This window comes from Enhydra lutris, unplaced genomic scaffold, assembly GCF_002288905.1.
Source record: "Enhydra lutris kenyoni isolate GAN:26980312 unplaced genomic scaffold, ASM228890v2 scaffoldscaffold46, whole genome shotgun sequence".
Classification (NCBI taxonomy): domain Eukaryota; kingdom Metazoa; phylum Chordata; class Mammalia; order Carnivora; family Mustelidae; genus Enhydra; species Enhydra lutris.
This window is the reverse complement of record NW_019154130.1, coordinates 10,782,405-10,798,361: the sequence shown is the minus strand read 5'-3', so window position 1 is coordinate 10,798,361 and position 15,957 is coordinate 10,782,405.

Here is a 15,957-nt window from a genome sequence, read left to right as displayed (position 1 = left end):
TAATAAATCCCTCTCTTCTACTCAAATGAAAGTCTTGAGTTTTCCGGCATCTGTTTAGTTATTTGTACACCAAAACCTTCTTATACAAACCTGACCCTGAGAACTCAGAGTTGAGAACATTTCTTCCATTGGGGTATTTTTGTTTTTTTGCTTTTTGTTTTTTTTAAAGCACATCTTTCAAAGAATCAGGAACTTTGACAGGTGTATCCCATGGTCAGATACTATTTTCGAAACATGCCTGGAATTCTTGCTCTTCTAGGGGTAAAAGCCATGAAATCTCTCTGACTGCCCCAGGATGTGGTAACTCATAATATTCTAAGAACTAAGACCTCATAAGTCTCTAAGTACAATTTTTTTTTTTTTTTTTTTTTTTGCTATTTGGTGAGCATCTAGAAAGTATACTCTCCTTTTGGAGCATTTTTCATGGGAGCTGGAAAATTTCTTTTTAGCACAAACCACAAAGAACATCAAGCTGGACCTAAATATAGTCATTCAGCTCTCCTACATATTTATGTGTACTATTTTCTTTCCTTTTTTGGCCAGTGTTTATTAGGAAACTCTGAGTACATTTGCTGGAGGTAAATCCTGTCTTCATCTTGGGGACAAGAGGAGAAGATATACATTTATATTTGTGGACAAGGTAATTATTTTTTTTTAAGCCCTGACTACTTAATGTTTATTTCCTAAAATCAAAGGCAATGGCCAATATAACCATCAATATCAGGAAACTAACATTGGTAAATTGTTACCAGACAGTTCTCAGGTCCCATTCCAGTTCTATACAGTGATGTGTTTGCAGCCAGAGAATCCAGTTTAAAATCTCTGGTTACTTTGTTTCATGTGTCTTTCATTGTCCTTTTAGTCTGGGGCAATTCTTCTGTCTTTCCTTGACTTTCATGTGTAGCCAATCTCTTTGAGCAGAGTGGGGCAAAATATACTTCAAAATAAATGGTTTCAGTGGGGATCCCACCTACCCTGTGACTCTCAACACTGGGTGGAAATAGGCAGGGAGTGGGTTCTGGCAACCATCTGGGGTGGATATTACTCTAAAGTTCACTTGAATGCATGGACATAAAGTGATTCATTTCCTCTTGCCCAAGTGGTGGGTCTCATCGCTCATGGATGCATTCCCTCACTTTTTTTTTCAGTTATTCATTCAAAATATTTGAATGTGTATTAAGTGTAAGGAGAAAGAAGCCATATGCGTACTTTCCCACTGAATCTGGACCTCAGAATCCTTCTCAACACAGGATCCTGGACAGGCTTAATCCATTTCTCTCTGTTGGCATGCTAGAGCATATGAATGAGAAAACACATCTTAGGTGGCCAGGGATTCCCACACACCATGTGACATGGGGCCTTACATGCAGAAAATACTTGTCCAATTGATCTCACTTGGCATTAAAATCATCTTTCCTTTCAAGGTAGGAGATGAGAGGAGTCAAAGAGGAAAAATAGAGGAGAAAACCACATCCTATGAACTGAGTCAAGTATGTGCTTGTTCCTTCTGTTTCTTACCCTGAGGAGGAGAGATGCTTGGAAAATTTGAGTTGCTACGAGCTGGGATCGTCCCAGATACTATTAGCAGATAAAAAGGGAAGTGGGACTGAGTTCATTAATTGTGACTAAGAAAACCATTCATGCTTTCTTCAGTTCGTGATTTTAGACAGCATCCCCTCAAGTCAGTATTGTCCTGCCAAAAGGTCTCTTCCAGAGGTTGGACACTTCTTCCAAAGATTCTGTCTTTATTTAGAGTATTTTTAGAAGTTCTTTGTGGGGCCAAGGCAGGGGTGGCAAGAGAGTGTCATCTTGATTCTTGCTTGCTTTATTTTTTTAGTTTTTAGGTTTTTTTTTAGTTTTTTGGGTTTTTTGGACAATTTCTTTATCAGTGGCCAGATCTGCAAACTTGGAGGGTAGTTTTAACTCAGGCAATGAGTTGAATATTACTCAGGGATAATTATTAGGCAGAAAACGGGTGATTCTCTTGGTTACACTGATTTGGGGTCAAACAACTGAGACGTAAGCATGATTTCTTTTATAAAAGAAAAATGAATGAATAGCATCCTAATAATGCTTTTGCTACTTCACTTTGAAGTGCCCCTATAGACATTCCCAGAGGCCGTTCCCCAAGAGGAATTCAAATAGCATCTGGGCTTATGTCACCATATTTGTTCTGCAAAAATACGCTGCGGGGGTCTCTCTTGGGGAGTGGTCACGTGATGAACTCATTCGGGTAATTTCAGTAAAAACGTAGGTTGTCACTTTATCATTGCCTTGGAGGGCCCCCTGGGCTAGTGCCTGGAAGAGAGACCCCAAAGAGTCACAGAAGAATCTTCAATTAAGTTAATTAATTGTAATAAGATAGGGGGAAGGGAAAGGAAGGAAAGGCAGCAAAAAACAAAACAAAACAAAACAAAACAAAACAAGAGAAAAAAAAAAAAAGCCCTGGGGTATTTGGGGGACCTGCCTTTGGCCGAGTTCCGCTGCCATTTGCCTGCTACGAGTCTGGTCCTCCTGTGCTCGGAGCCATCTGACCTGCGGATGGCCGGAAGCCGACTGTGACAGAGGCCTGAGATATTGCAGATCGGGTTGGGGAAGGGTCAGAATCATTAGTCATAGATGATAGGGGGAGGAGGTGGGAAGTGGCTGGAACGGAAACAGTCCCGGCATTGGAGACCAGAAGGCCAACTCTGAAGACTCTAGATCCTTCTTTCTTAAAAAGGACTCCCTCCGCGTCCTTCTTACCTTTGCCCTCTCTGGCGCCCCCTTTGAACTCCCCTGCCCTACGGAGTTCGGCCCGACTGATGGGCTTCCGCTTGAGTTCTATGCCTTTACTACCCTGTCCCTTTTTTCCAAATAAAAGGGGGGACAGTTTGCCTTCCTCCTAGGGGCATCCCTGGCCAGCCTCGGAGGGATCCTGGTGCTCACAGGCTGGCGTTCCTCTCCCCTGGTGATAGGGTGGGTCCCGGGAGGGAGGCGTTCCAAGAGGCAAGGAGGGACTTTTTTAAAGTCTTTTTATGACCCGTGAGGCTGCCCCAAATCTCCCTCATCACTTGGCCTACTTTGAAATTAATTAATGCACAGCGCAGAGAATGCAGGCTTTATGCGATAAAACCTCTCCCTCATTCTGCCCTGCCTCTGAACCCGGGCCTCGAGTGTTTTAGTGAATTTGAGGCTGTTGACAGGGAGGGGATTGACAGCCCTTGATTCAGGAGGCCTCCCTCTTTGACTGAAGACAGGTAACCACAGTAGTAGTGGGTAAACCAACAAGACTCTGGTTTTCTCTGTTCCCCTCCAGGAAACATGAAGCCTTGGGGGCCCAGGGCCGAGCTTAGATGCTGCTGCTCTGAGAAGCCTCCTCAGAGTCCTGGAGACCCTTGGTTCTCAAATTTCCCTGCACGTGAGAATCATCTGGGAAGTTTTAAAGAATTCCCGATGTCCAAGCCATGCTCCACCCCAACTATGCTAGGGTCCCTAGAAGTAGAATTCAGGCCTCAGCCAGTTTTAAAACTCTCCAGCTGATGGAGCAGCTAAGTTTGCAAACCTGTGGCCTGGACCAGGGCTTCTCAAACTTTCACTTGCCACTGACATTGTTAACATGGAGTGTTAACAGGGGACGTTGTTAACATGGAGTTCTCATTGAGTAGATCCATGCAGCAGTGGGGGATCTGGGCCCCCCTGGGTTCCTCATTTGCTCCCAGGTGACAAGGGTGCCTTGGGTCCACCCACCACACTTTGAGAAACAAGGTCTTAAAGGAAGTGTTCTCAAAACGTTGTGCATCCAAATCATCTGGAAAGGATTGTTAAAATGCAGATGCTCAAAGGCGCCTGGGTGGCTCAGTCGGTTAAGCCTCTGCCTTTGGCTCAGGTCATGATCTCAGGGCCATGGGATTAAGCCCTGCGTTGGGCTCCCAGCTCAGTGGGGAGGCTGCTTCTCCCTCTCTCTCTCAAATAAATACAATCTTTTTTTTTTTTTTTTTTTTTTTAATGCAGATTCTTGAACTTCATCTTCAGACTTCCTGCTTCAAGGCGTCTGGATTGGGGAGCTGAGATTTTGCATTTCTAACTATTTCCCAGGCAATCTCTTCCCGGCTGGTCAGGAAACCACATTTTGAGAGCCCCTGGCCTGGACTGTTTTAGTAGTGCCCCCTTCCCGGCCTCCCACATTTCCTGTATTGACATTATCATAACAGTTACTTCTTCAGTCGACCATCCTTCATGGAGGGCGCTCGCTGTGGCTCCGGGTCCGTACTAGACACCCAGTAGGAGGCAATGCTCTGTAGCTGTTTGCAGCAAGGGCTTTGAATATGAAAGTTGTGCTGTGAATCGCAGCCTAGGCTTTCTAGCTTTTTCAGTAAGGCAGACCATCTTATTCTCTGAGACTCATTTTTTTCTGACCTGTGAAATGGGAATGATATTATTACGTGCCTCACAGGTTTGTTGTAAGGATTGTGTAAAGTAAGGCACGTGGGACCTCAGAAGAGTGCCTCACAGAGAATAAGGACACATTCCACTGGGCCATGATGGCTTATATTATTATTATTAGCACAAGATGCTTCTTTAAAACATCTTGCATATTACGGTTGCCTGCCTATGTACTTATCTTCCCAAACTTGGAGCTCCGTGGTCACATCTGTATACTGACCACCGAGCAATTACCCAGCACATAGAGGGGCTCTGTAAAAAGGTATGGAGTGAACGATGGGAGATTTGTGGTCTGGACACCCCCTCATAAGCTTTGAGTCTCTCTCTCTGAGTCAGCTTCTCAGGGACCCTACACATAGACTGTCCTCCGTGGTCTCATCTCCAGGTTCTTTCTGATAAAGAAGTTGAACTGATACTCGGCTTCAAGCTAGCCAAACTATCATCACCGGGTTGTCCCTCTTGCTACCCTCGCACAATTGTCTTGTCTAAGTTTTTCTCATGCTAGTCCTTCTATCTAGAATATGGTTCTTTCTGTTCTTTTCAGATCTAAATTCCATCCGGCAGAGGCCTCTCCCTTCTTCTGCACCAGACTTGGGCTGTTGTCGTCCCATTCCTGCTGAGGGCCTTGGGATGGTTTCATGAATGACGATAGAGCTCTTCTCTTGAACTTTTGTGTTTTTCTTGTCTTATAACTAAATTATAAGAAACCCACACTTGACAGAATAATTTAAAATGGCTTAGGAGGCCCCATGCAGTGTCTCACATTTGGAGGAAGTTAGGGTTTCATTCATGTGGGTTTGAATGACAAGGACAACAGGTTGCTGGTTGGTTATTCAGATCTGCATGAATTACATTGTCTTCCTCAATGGCAATTTATTTAGGTGGACAGGAAAGTAAAAAAGGGTTTGGTTTGGTTTTTTAAATCAAGCTCCCTTGCAAGATCACTTATTCATTAGGTTGTAAATTATCTTATGTATCTTTTCATGGATGGGATTCAACAATGTTATTTTTTTTAAAGTAATTACGAGCATCTACTTTGTTGCAGGTAATGAGCCAGGCAGTGGGGATACGTGGGGTGAATGAGAACAAGATGGCCGCTATTGGCCTCTGATCTGGAGCTGTAACTCTAACATGTTAGGATGGGTTATGTTATGTTGTAGTAATAGACAAACCCCAGAAACTCGGTTCCATAACACAAGAAAGGTTTATTTCTCACTCAAGGAAGTCTTATATCAGGTTGGACAATTTCCAGGCCAGCTCCTGTCCATGAAGTGACTCATTGGTCCAGGTTCCTTCCATCTGATGGAAGTAGTCAAAGGGCCCCACCCACATAAAGGGGATTAGAAACTACCATCCTCCCATGTGTTCAGGAAAAAGAGGAGAGACCTAGTGCTCACGTAGTGTGAATGATTAGTGTCTATCACTTCTACTCTACTGTTTAATTTTCCTGATGCCTTTTAAAGCTTGCTTTTTTTTTTTCAAAATAAAGCATAAGGTCTAAAAATAGAGCTATACATTTGTTTTCTTTGATCAAAAAAAAGGAGATATGATATACCTATACAGTGGACTATTACTCAGCTATCAAAAAGAATGGAATCTTGCCATTTGCAATGACATCCATGCAATAGTTCCATCCGAACTATTTTGCTAAGTGAAATACGTCAGCCAGAAACATATACCATATGATTTCACTCATACGTGGGACTTAAGAAACAAAACACATGAACACAGGGGAAGGGAAGGAAAAATAAAATAGAGAGGTAAACCATAAGAGACACCAAACCATAGGAAACAGGGTTGCTGGGGAGTGGTGGGTGGGAGAATGGGGAAAGAGGGTGATGGGCATTAAGGAGGGCATGGGATGTCATGAGCACGGGGTGTTATATGGAACTGATGAATCAGTAAATTGTACCCCTGAAGCTAATAATACACTATATATTAACTTAACTGAATTTAAATAAAGAATTTTTTAGGGGCGTCTGGGTGGCTCAGTGGGTTAAACCTCTGCCTTCAGCTCAGGTCATGGTCTCAGGGTCCAGGGATCCAGCCCTGCATCAGGCTCTCTGCTCGGCGGGGAGCCTGCTTCTCCCTCTCTCTCTGCTTGCCTCTCTGCCTCCTTGTGGTCTCTCTCTCTGTCAAATAAATGAATAAAATTAAAAAAAAAAAGAATTTTTTAAAAAAAGGGAAGAAGGAAATACCGCATAAATGCATTGTGATGAGTACTATGAAGGAAAATTTTATGATGACATCAAAGCATATATCAGAGAATGTCAAGTTAGAATAGGGCAGGACTTTTTTATCTGTTTTGTTCAGTAGTGCCTCTCAAGTACTTAGAAAGTACTCAAAATATTTGTGAAGAAATGTAAAAATGAGTGTTCTAAGTGCTTGTTAAATAAATAATTGAGTCAATGGTGTGTTCTTGAAAATCTCACCTTTTGTTTTAAAAAAAAAGGATGTCGGTGATCCACCCGATCGCCATTCCCTAGTTTCTTCCTAGCTGAGCGTATCAGTCAGGGTTCTAACAGAGGGAGCAGAATCTGTAGACTATATATATTCTACATATATGTGTTATGTTATATAATGTTCATAAATGTCATATAATACGTGTAATATACAGTCAGCCCTTAAACAACAGGGGTTTGAACCACATGGATCCACTTATACACAGATTTTTTTGATAAATTCAACACAGGACTGTAAATGTATTTTTTCTTCCTTATGATTTTCTTAGTAACATTTTCTTTCCTCTAGCTTACTTTGTTGTGAGAAGATAGTGTATAATACATATGACAAAAAATGTGTGCTAATGTACTGTGTATTTTGTACATAATGCTTCTGGTCCACAGTCGACTATTAGTAGCTGAGTTCTGGGGGCGAGGTGAAAATTTGTAAGTGGATTTTCGGCTGTGTGGGGGTTGGTGTTCCTAAGTTCCACATTCTTAAAGGGTGAACTGTGTATGGGATATAATATATAATAAATGCACATATACATAGTGTATATTAAATAAATTCATTAGGTGGTTTTATTAGAGAGAGAAATAGGGAGAGAGCGAGGGAGGGTGCTTAAGGAGTTGGCTCATGAGATTAACCAGTCTACTCTCAGGCAGGAGCTGATGACGGAGTCTAGAGGCAGAATCCCTTCTTTCTCAGGCAAATCTCAAGAACCACCTTCTTACTCGGAAGGCCTTTCAACTGATTGGATGAGGTCCACCTAGATTATCAAGGATCATCCCCTTCCTTAAAGCAACTGATTGTACCTTTAGCCCCATCTACAGAACACCTTCACAGCACACCTAGATTCGTGTCTATTAGCCATGTTGACATGAAAACTAATCAGCATGCCAGAAGAATTTTGATTTGCATGACCGTCAGAAAGTGAGTCATGCAAATCGGTTCCAGCACGGGCACGTGGAGAGAAGTTCAGAGTGGAATTTCTAGGTAACCGTGCCTTGCTCATAAGGGGGAGGGGGTCCTCAAAGAAAGAGTTGTCCCCTTTTATGCCTCGACGAGCTGGCCTCTTCATGAGCTGGGAGTCATCTTGGGGCCGTGAGGAAGGCGGACCAAGGCAGGCTAACTTGCTGAGAAATGTCGGCCGAGGTAAATAGGACCTGAGCATTTGATAATACCCTTGAACTGCTGAATCTACCAACCTTGCGGGTTTCCTTTCCCAGTTCCCCTTTGTGAGCTAATAAATATCCTTTTGGGTGGTTCTTCTTTGTAGCAGAGGGAACCCTCACTGATACGAGGACCCACACAGCATGTGGCTGACCGTCTACTAAGAAGTGGTCATGATCGGATGGATTCCGCCATCTACAACACTTAGAGATCATGTAAGTACACACACATGTGCATGTCATCAGCTGTCAAGGGTCAGATCTCAGAATTTAATGCCTTGCTTTCACAAGGGAGGGCTTATTAACAAGGGGCCACTCCTGTCCTTGAACTCAGTTTCCTATCAGTGTTCTGACTCATAGTTCATGAAGAAGCAGCATCTAATGAATAATTTTGCCCAATCTTTATATGCCAACAATGTAAAGTAAAACCAATACAGGAGCTATGTTCCAGGCCTGAATCTCTAATTTGTTGGCCGAATGCTCTGATAAACCGTCTTCACCTTGCAAGAACTCAGTTTATGCCTCCATTCAATGACCTGACCGATTTGGCCTGGATCAGTGAATTCCAAACTCTGCTTAGGTTGAACCTGTTTTTCTTACAAAATCTTCCCTCTAACCCCAGCGCAGCACAGCAAATAGAATCCAAGTTGCTCCAACATACCAGGACACTCTCTCCACATGGACTCTTGGTCCTCCACAGGTTTCTCTTTGAAAACCTAAGGCTTCACCCAATGATATTATTTTAAATCTATCGGACTTTCCTTATTTTATTCAAAAGTATCTCATGAACACACACTGTATACCAAGCACTATCCTAGACGCTCGTAACAGGTCGAGAAACAAATATAAACACATTTTGACGGAATGTGAACAGACACAGACACAGAACGGGAACCAGTGAATAATGTCAGCTGATGGTAAATGTTAAGAAGAGAAAGGAAAACAAAGGAGTGGAATGGGCTGAAATGGGCATGATGATTGCTACTTATAAAGGATAATTGGAGAGGCCTCCATTTTCTGGATATGGGAAACTTACAAAGAAAGCCAGGGCACCACCCATGAGCATATGTGGCAAGAGAGGTCTAGAATCCTCTTGCAGGAGAGATAGGGTCTTGTCTCAACTAACCTGGGACTCAGGCGTGTCTGGGCATGTCTGATAAAGTGATAGGGCTCAAGCCCACAGGAAGGATTTTGTATAGCTTGGTGTGCATAGGAGAAAAGGAACTTTGATGAGGAAATAGTTCATGTCAGGGAAACGTTGCAAGACCGTCAACGATGGCAGAGAGTCTGTTTCTCAGATTGCAAGGCTGTCAAAGATGGCGGAGAGCCTGTTTCTCAGAACAGCTCCTTGGAATCTATTTCTGACTCCTTGGAGCAGAGCCAAAGCTGTGGGAACTGATATGAAGATTTTGTGATCTGTGAGGCACATGTGATTTATGCCCTAGGTGACAAGATGTGGCCCTAGGCGTAGGTGAAGGGTATTCTTATTGTTTCTGGAGCTCAACCTGGAGCTGGCTTGGTGACGATAGCAAGGAGCAAAGGACCCCGTTGACACTTGCCAATCATTAGCTTTGGAAACACCAGCGAGCTAACTCTTTGTATTTGCATCACTGTTGTTTCTCAATTGATTTGGGTTAAGTTATGCTGCAATGAGAAAAGCCCCAACCCCAGGGCTTTACAACAACAAAGATTTATTTCTTATTCACATTACATGTTCATTGCGTGTTGGCTGTGTGTCTTCCTTATGTGGGGACTGAAGGTTGTAAAATAAATAATATCCTGGGCCTTCATGGACTAATGGTTGAGAGGGAGAAAAAGAACATTGTGAAATCAGTCAAAGGCTCTTCGAAGGTCTCAGAGCTATGCCACTTCTGTCAATATACCATTGGCCAAGCCTGAGGCTGACATCAGCAGGACAGCAAGGTGTAATTCTCCCAGAGAATGGGATCTGAAATGAAGGACAGCCAATAGTATGAGTAATAATTCAGTGCCAGTATTAATAAGGAATCTTAGCTCTGGAAGAACTCAAGAAGACCTTTGTAAATAGATGCAAGACATTCCTAGAGGCTCCCAGGAGTAATAAGACCAGTTAACTGAAGATCTGATGTCATGCAAACAGTGACTTCACCTACTGCAATCAGGCATATCTCTCCAAATAGGATAAACTCCATTCTGCATTGCAGCATCTTGGGGAAACTCCGGCCACAGAATGTTATGCGATGATCTTTCAGGGAATGTTACCCTTGAATGTAGCAAAACTGGGAAGACTTCACTGCTGAGAACCAATAAACTTTCAACGTGACTCTGAAATCCTGGCATGAGAGCGTCTTAGCCAAGAGGTCAGTGACCTAACTAGAATGCTCTGGTAGCCAGAATGTTATTATTTGGCTAAATATGTAGATGATTGAACTATATTGAGTAGCTGTTCTGGTTACTATGGCTAAAAAACCAACCGCCACCAATTTGAGTGATATCAAATAGCCATTCTGTCATCCTGGAGGTTAGAGATTCAGACAGGGCAATATGGGAATGAGTTGTCTCTGTTCTCGGATGCTGGGGCTTCATCGGAGGATTCAAAGGTTAAGGGTGATTTGAAAACTGGGGACTGGAAGAATCTAGAAGATCTTTATTCACATGCCCAATGGTTGGTACGGGCTACTGTCAGGGACCTCTGCTACACATTGGCCAGAAACCATGCATAGAGATTCTCCATACAGTCTATCTGGGTGGGGATAGAGTATGGGCTTCCCCACAGCATAGCAGCTCGTTCCAGGAGCCTGGGCTCTCAGCTGGGAAGCCTACATGGGACTCTGCCAGGAAGCTCCGTGGGCTTCTTCACAGCATGGCAGCTGGGTTCCAAAAGCAGACATCCCAAGAGGAGCTGGCAAAGCTGTGTTGCCTTTTGTGACCTATTCTCAGAAGCCATACCATACCATTTCACTACTGCTACTACCCTGCCCAGATTCACACAGAGGGACCTCACCACCTCCTTCCAATGGGATGATGGCCAAAGTCATACTGTAGGAGTAACCAATGAGCCTAGGGATGGTGTTGCAGCTATTTTTGGAAAATACAGTCTGCCATAGTCACATGTTGGAAAGACAGAGAGATCCAAGATTACTGTTAATGCTCATCTCTGTTCAGTGAGATATGTTATATTTTATTTATTCTTATTCCCTAAATATGATCCCACACCCAGAAGTTTTCTAGTAATTTGAGAGTCGTTTTTATTTTTTCTGTTGAGATCAGTGGTCTAAAGATCAAAGATCTTTAGGGTGACTTATGGGTGTTTTAAGAAGAGCAGGTATCTTTCTAGAAATGGGGAATCTGCCCAATGGCAAACAGACTGGATGTTCTATTAACTGTCCTGGGCCACTGCCAGCCACACACAGTTTGGAAAACTTGGAGGGATACAGGGAAATAGGCCCATTGTGCTTTAATGGCTTTAAGGAGGGAGACTCACTGCTGTCCCCCGTTTTGGGGTTCTTTGCAACTATGAGGACCAGGAATTTTCCCCTAAAGTCTGACATCTGTCTTTCTTGCTTTATTGTCAGCCCATTTAATGCAAGTTTTATCCACTAGTATGAAGGCTGACTGATTACAGAATCATACAGTGTATTCCTTTTAAATCCTCCCCACCTAATGGGCTGGTGTGTACTAGATACTCAGTACTTATTAACTGAAGGAATGAATGCAGAAATGAAGATTAAGGACCTTGATAAATATGGTGGTGCTAGGACTTGGACTCAGTTCTAAGTAAATTTAAAATGTCTGCCCTTCTCAAGAATTCCTTTCTGCATGCTCCTGAATTCATTCCTATATTGTTGAGAAGAGTCCAAGAGACAAATTGGTGGTGTTGTTTTCCAATACCCCTGGCATCGTGAGGTTTAAAAAAAAAAAAAAAATGGAGACATCTTTTCCTGGTGTCTTGACAAATTGCAGGACACTGCAGAAAGAGCTTTCCTATGTGATTGGAGAGACTTCCAGGATATACATTGGCCATAGCAAAGCTACAGATACTCAGCTTTTCTCTACCTCCCTTAGGATGTGCTGGCTACTTCGGTAAGCTGTTCTAACCATGAGGCAGAACCAGTTACGGCTCACAGACACCCGTGAGCTCATTACATTTCCCAGCCCCCTTAGTCAGGTGGAGCTGGGTCTCTAGTTCTTTCCAGTGGGATGTGCACAGAGGAGCCCCATGCCCCCACCATGTTGAAGCTCCAAAGAGCAGGTGTGAGCTCTCCATGAGATCTGTTCCCCTACTCTGGGGACCTTGGAGAACTCACGCTGTGGATGATGCAGGGAACAGATGTCAGTGCTGATGTCAGTCTGGGTCCTGGAGTACTGAGTGGAGCAGAGCCCATGGTTTGCTTGCACTGGGCATCCAACACGAATGAGAAATCAACCTTTATCACACCAAGCTGCTGATATTCCAGGGAAATTGACTGCAGGAGCTTAGCCTACCCCATCTGACTAATACATCCTCCAACACTCGCTAGCTCTATCTCTCATGAGGACCTTCGCTCAAGCGGACGTCCTTCCTGAAATACTTCCCTCCCCCAGCAATTCAGATCCTACCCATCACCCACAACTCATCTAACCTGTAACACCTTCCCTAGGAGCTCCAGCCAACAAGGATGACTTCCTGTCATTCACTCATTTCACAAATCATTCTCAACTATTTATTATGTGTTGAGTGGATTCAAAGACAATTAATACACTTAAGTGCTAAGATGGACAAAGTAGGAGTTTCTTGGCTTCGGTTCCTCTTTTGGACCTTACATTCTGATTGTCTTCTTTCTCTCTTTCTTTCTTTTTTTTTTTTTTCCCCCTCAACACGCATATAGGATCTCCTGTTGTTATGTTTTTACCCAGTTTTGGGAGGCTCGAGAGGAAACCCTTGTGCTTCAATGACCTTTCTTTCCCTTCCCTTGCTCCTCTTTTCCCTTCCTCTCTGTGAATTTGTTGCCTTGGGCTGTCAAATAAACACATTGCTGAGAAGGTCACCCCAACCTGTAGAAACTTCCTCCCTGTTGAGAAGCCGGTTCATTCATCACTGGACACAATCATCGTGGAATGTGAGCACGTACTTTGTTCTGGGCTCCAACTCCCACGATGCTTGGACCCAGACTTAGTCAGCTGCTTGATTTTCAAGTGAGGCTGACCCTGTAGGGCAGAGGAAAAAGCTTGTTTTGACATAGTCACCCCCATGTGGAGGTTGCACATATGCTGATATATCCAGGATGGAGGTGTGAGGTTTGCTTCAGGGAGCTTTGCTGCAGGGAGCTTTGCTGTAGGTTTAGCAAACACAACCTCTGCTTGCTTTGATGTTCTGCTCTAGGTGTAAGAGGTCTCGAAAGATCTGAGAGGCAAAGCGTGGTGCCCCAGAGCTCCGACAGGAGAAATGACTTACCTAAGATAAGGCAGCAAGCAAAGCTGGGATTCCTGGCTTCTAGGGCATTGTTCTTTCGAATCACACTCTGGCTACACTTTGCAGGACAAATAGTTACTCCAGATTCCTTTATGAGGAGAGATATCATACACAATAGTAACAACGAATAACAATAGTATTTCCCGTCTTAGCGACATCCGCTCTATTCCAGGCTTAGGCAGAGTAGACCACACATAAACTAAACCCAAGGGCTGGTATCGTCTCATGAGTAAAGTGTTATTATGATCCCCACCAAACAGATGAAGAAACTGAGGCTGAGAAAGGTAGAGTGGCTGTCTTAAGATAATTTAGCTAGAAAGTGGAAGACACGGGATTCCAACCAAGGTCTGGGAGACTCTTTTTTTTTTTTTAAATTTTATTTTATTTTCTCAATGTTCCAAGATTCATTTTTTATGCACTACACCCAGTGCCCCATGCAATGCTTGCCTCCTTAATACCCACCACCAGGCTCACACATCCCCTCCACCTCCTTCCTCTCCAAAACCCTCAGTTTGTTTCTCAGAGTCCACAGTTTCTCATGGTTAGTCTCCCCCTCCGATTTCCCCCAATTTACTTTTCCTTTCCTTACCCTAATGTCCTGGGAGACTCTTTTTTTTTTTTTTTAAGATTTTATTTATTTGAGAGAGAGAGAGAGATCGTAAGTAGGCAGAAAGGCAGGCAGAGGGAGAGACAGGGGAAGCAGGCTCGCTGCAGAGCAGAGAGTCTGACACGGGGCTCGATCCCAGGACCCTGGGATCATGACCTGAGCTGAAGGCAGAGGCTTTAAGCCACTGAGCCACCCAGGCGCCCCAGGTCTGGGAGACTCTTAAACTGACCTCCTCAACTACTAACCTAGTGACTCTGGGCGTTTCTGACTCATGTTTGCTTATCATCCATGTGAAGCTTTTTGATCTTCTTGCCTGAGCCCAGGGTAACCCATGGATAGGACTCCGCTTCCTCAACTCTGAGGAGAAACAGGACCAAATTTACCATCCCGATGGGAGTCGTGGTGACCTAGGGCAGAAATCAAGTGGGCATTCAAGAAATGTTCGCTGTTGGGGCGCCTGGGTGGCTCAGTGGGTTAAGCCGCTGCCTTCGGCTCAGGTCATGATCTCAGGGTCCTGGGATCGAGTCCCGCATTGGGCTCTCTGCTCAGCAGGGAGCCTGCTTCCCTCTCTCTCTCTCTCTCTGCCTGCCTCTCTGTCTACTTGTGATCTCTGTCAAATAAATAAATAAAATCTTTAAAAAAAAAAAAAAAAGAAATGTTCGCTGTTGAAAGAGTTCAGCTGAGCCCTGCTTGGAAAGTTCTTTCCAGTCCTCTGCTTAACCATAACTGTTGAATCTTCCCAGCCCAAACTGCTTTTTGAATAAGAAGAAATAGGGGAAAACATTCCTTGCAGGAAAGAGAATGAAAGTCTGGTCAGGAACCAGTTTAATGAAAAAAAGCCATTACCTAGTTACTGACTGTCTCATGTGTACCAAGTGCTGTGTCCAATGCTAGGGCTAGTCTAGGGAACTAACCCCCCACTTACCTCTTCAATTTCATCTACTGCTAGAATAACCACTTCCTTCATCTCCAGCCACTCTGGTTGCCTTGATTTTCCCTAAACATGCCAAGGTCATTTCTGCCTCAGGGCCTTTGCACACATCTGGTATGATTTGCCCTGAGACCCTTACATGAGAACAACTTCCTGTGTTCAGATCTCAATGTATCCTCCTCAGAGGGGCCTTCCTTGGCACCCAACTCAATTTCCCTTCCTCCTTCCATCACCCTGTATTATATCTCACTCTTGTCTTTATTCCAGAGGCCTTACTGCTATCTGAAATCATCTAGTTCACTTTTTTCTTCTTCACTGTTTGTTTTCCTTGACGAAAATGTAAGTTGCCTGACAGTAGGACCTTCTTTGTCTCATTCATCCCTTGCTGTGGCCCCAGAATCAGAAATGACATACCTAGACTATGAGTAAGTCCCCCAAAAATCATAATAAGGTGAGTGAATGCAAGATGGTATAGCCAAGTGAGTGACTAAAAGAAGGGGATAGGGGTCAAATCCTGGCTCTTAACAGTGGCTAGCTGTGAAGATTTTAGCCTCATTTCCCATAACTTTAAAATTGGCATAACGGTATTTATAACCACTAAAAGGATTGAGTGAAGTGATGTAGGCAAACATTACTGGGCATGTAGTGGGCACTTGGTAATGGGAAAACTGTTGCCACCGTTGTCCGCCCCATCATCATCGTCACCGTGTCATCTTGCGTCACCACCACTCTTGAGTTAGGGAGAGAGAATCGGAGAAGATAAAGTTAGTGGCAGGGAGCCTATTACAATGCTGTTGTAATGATCTGCTGAGTACCTTCCATTATGGAGTCCCTTCCACCTGCCAGGCGCTGTGCTAAGTGCTGGGTGTGCAAGATCTCCAGTGACATCACTCGGAGATGTATGTGCACCTCAGACAAAAGTGAAAGCAAGCAGAATTCAAAATCGTTT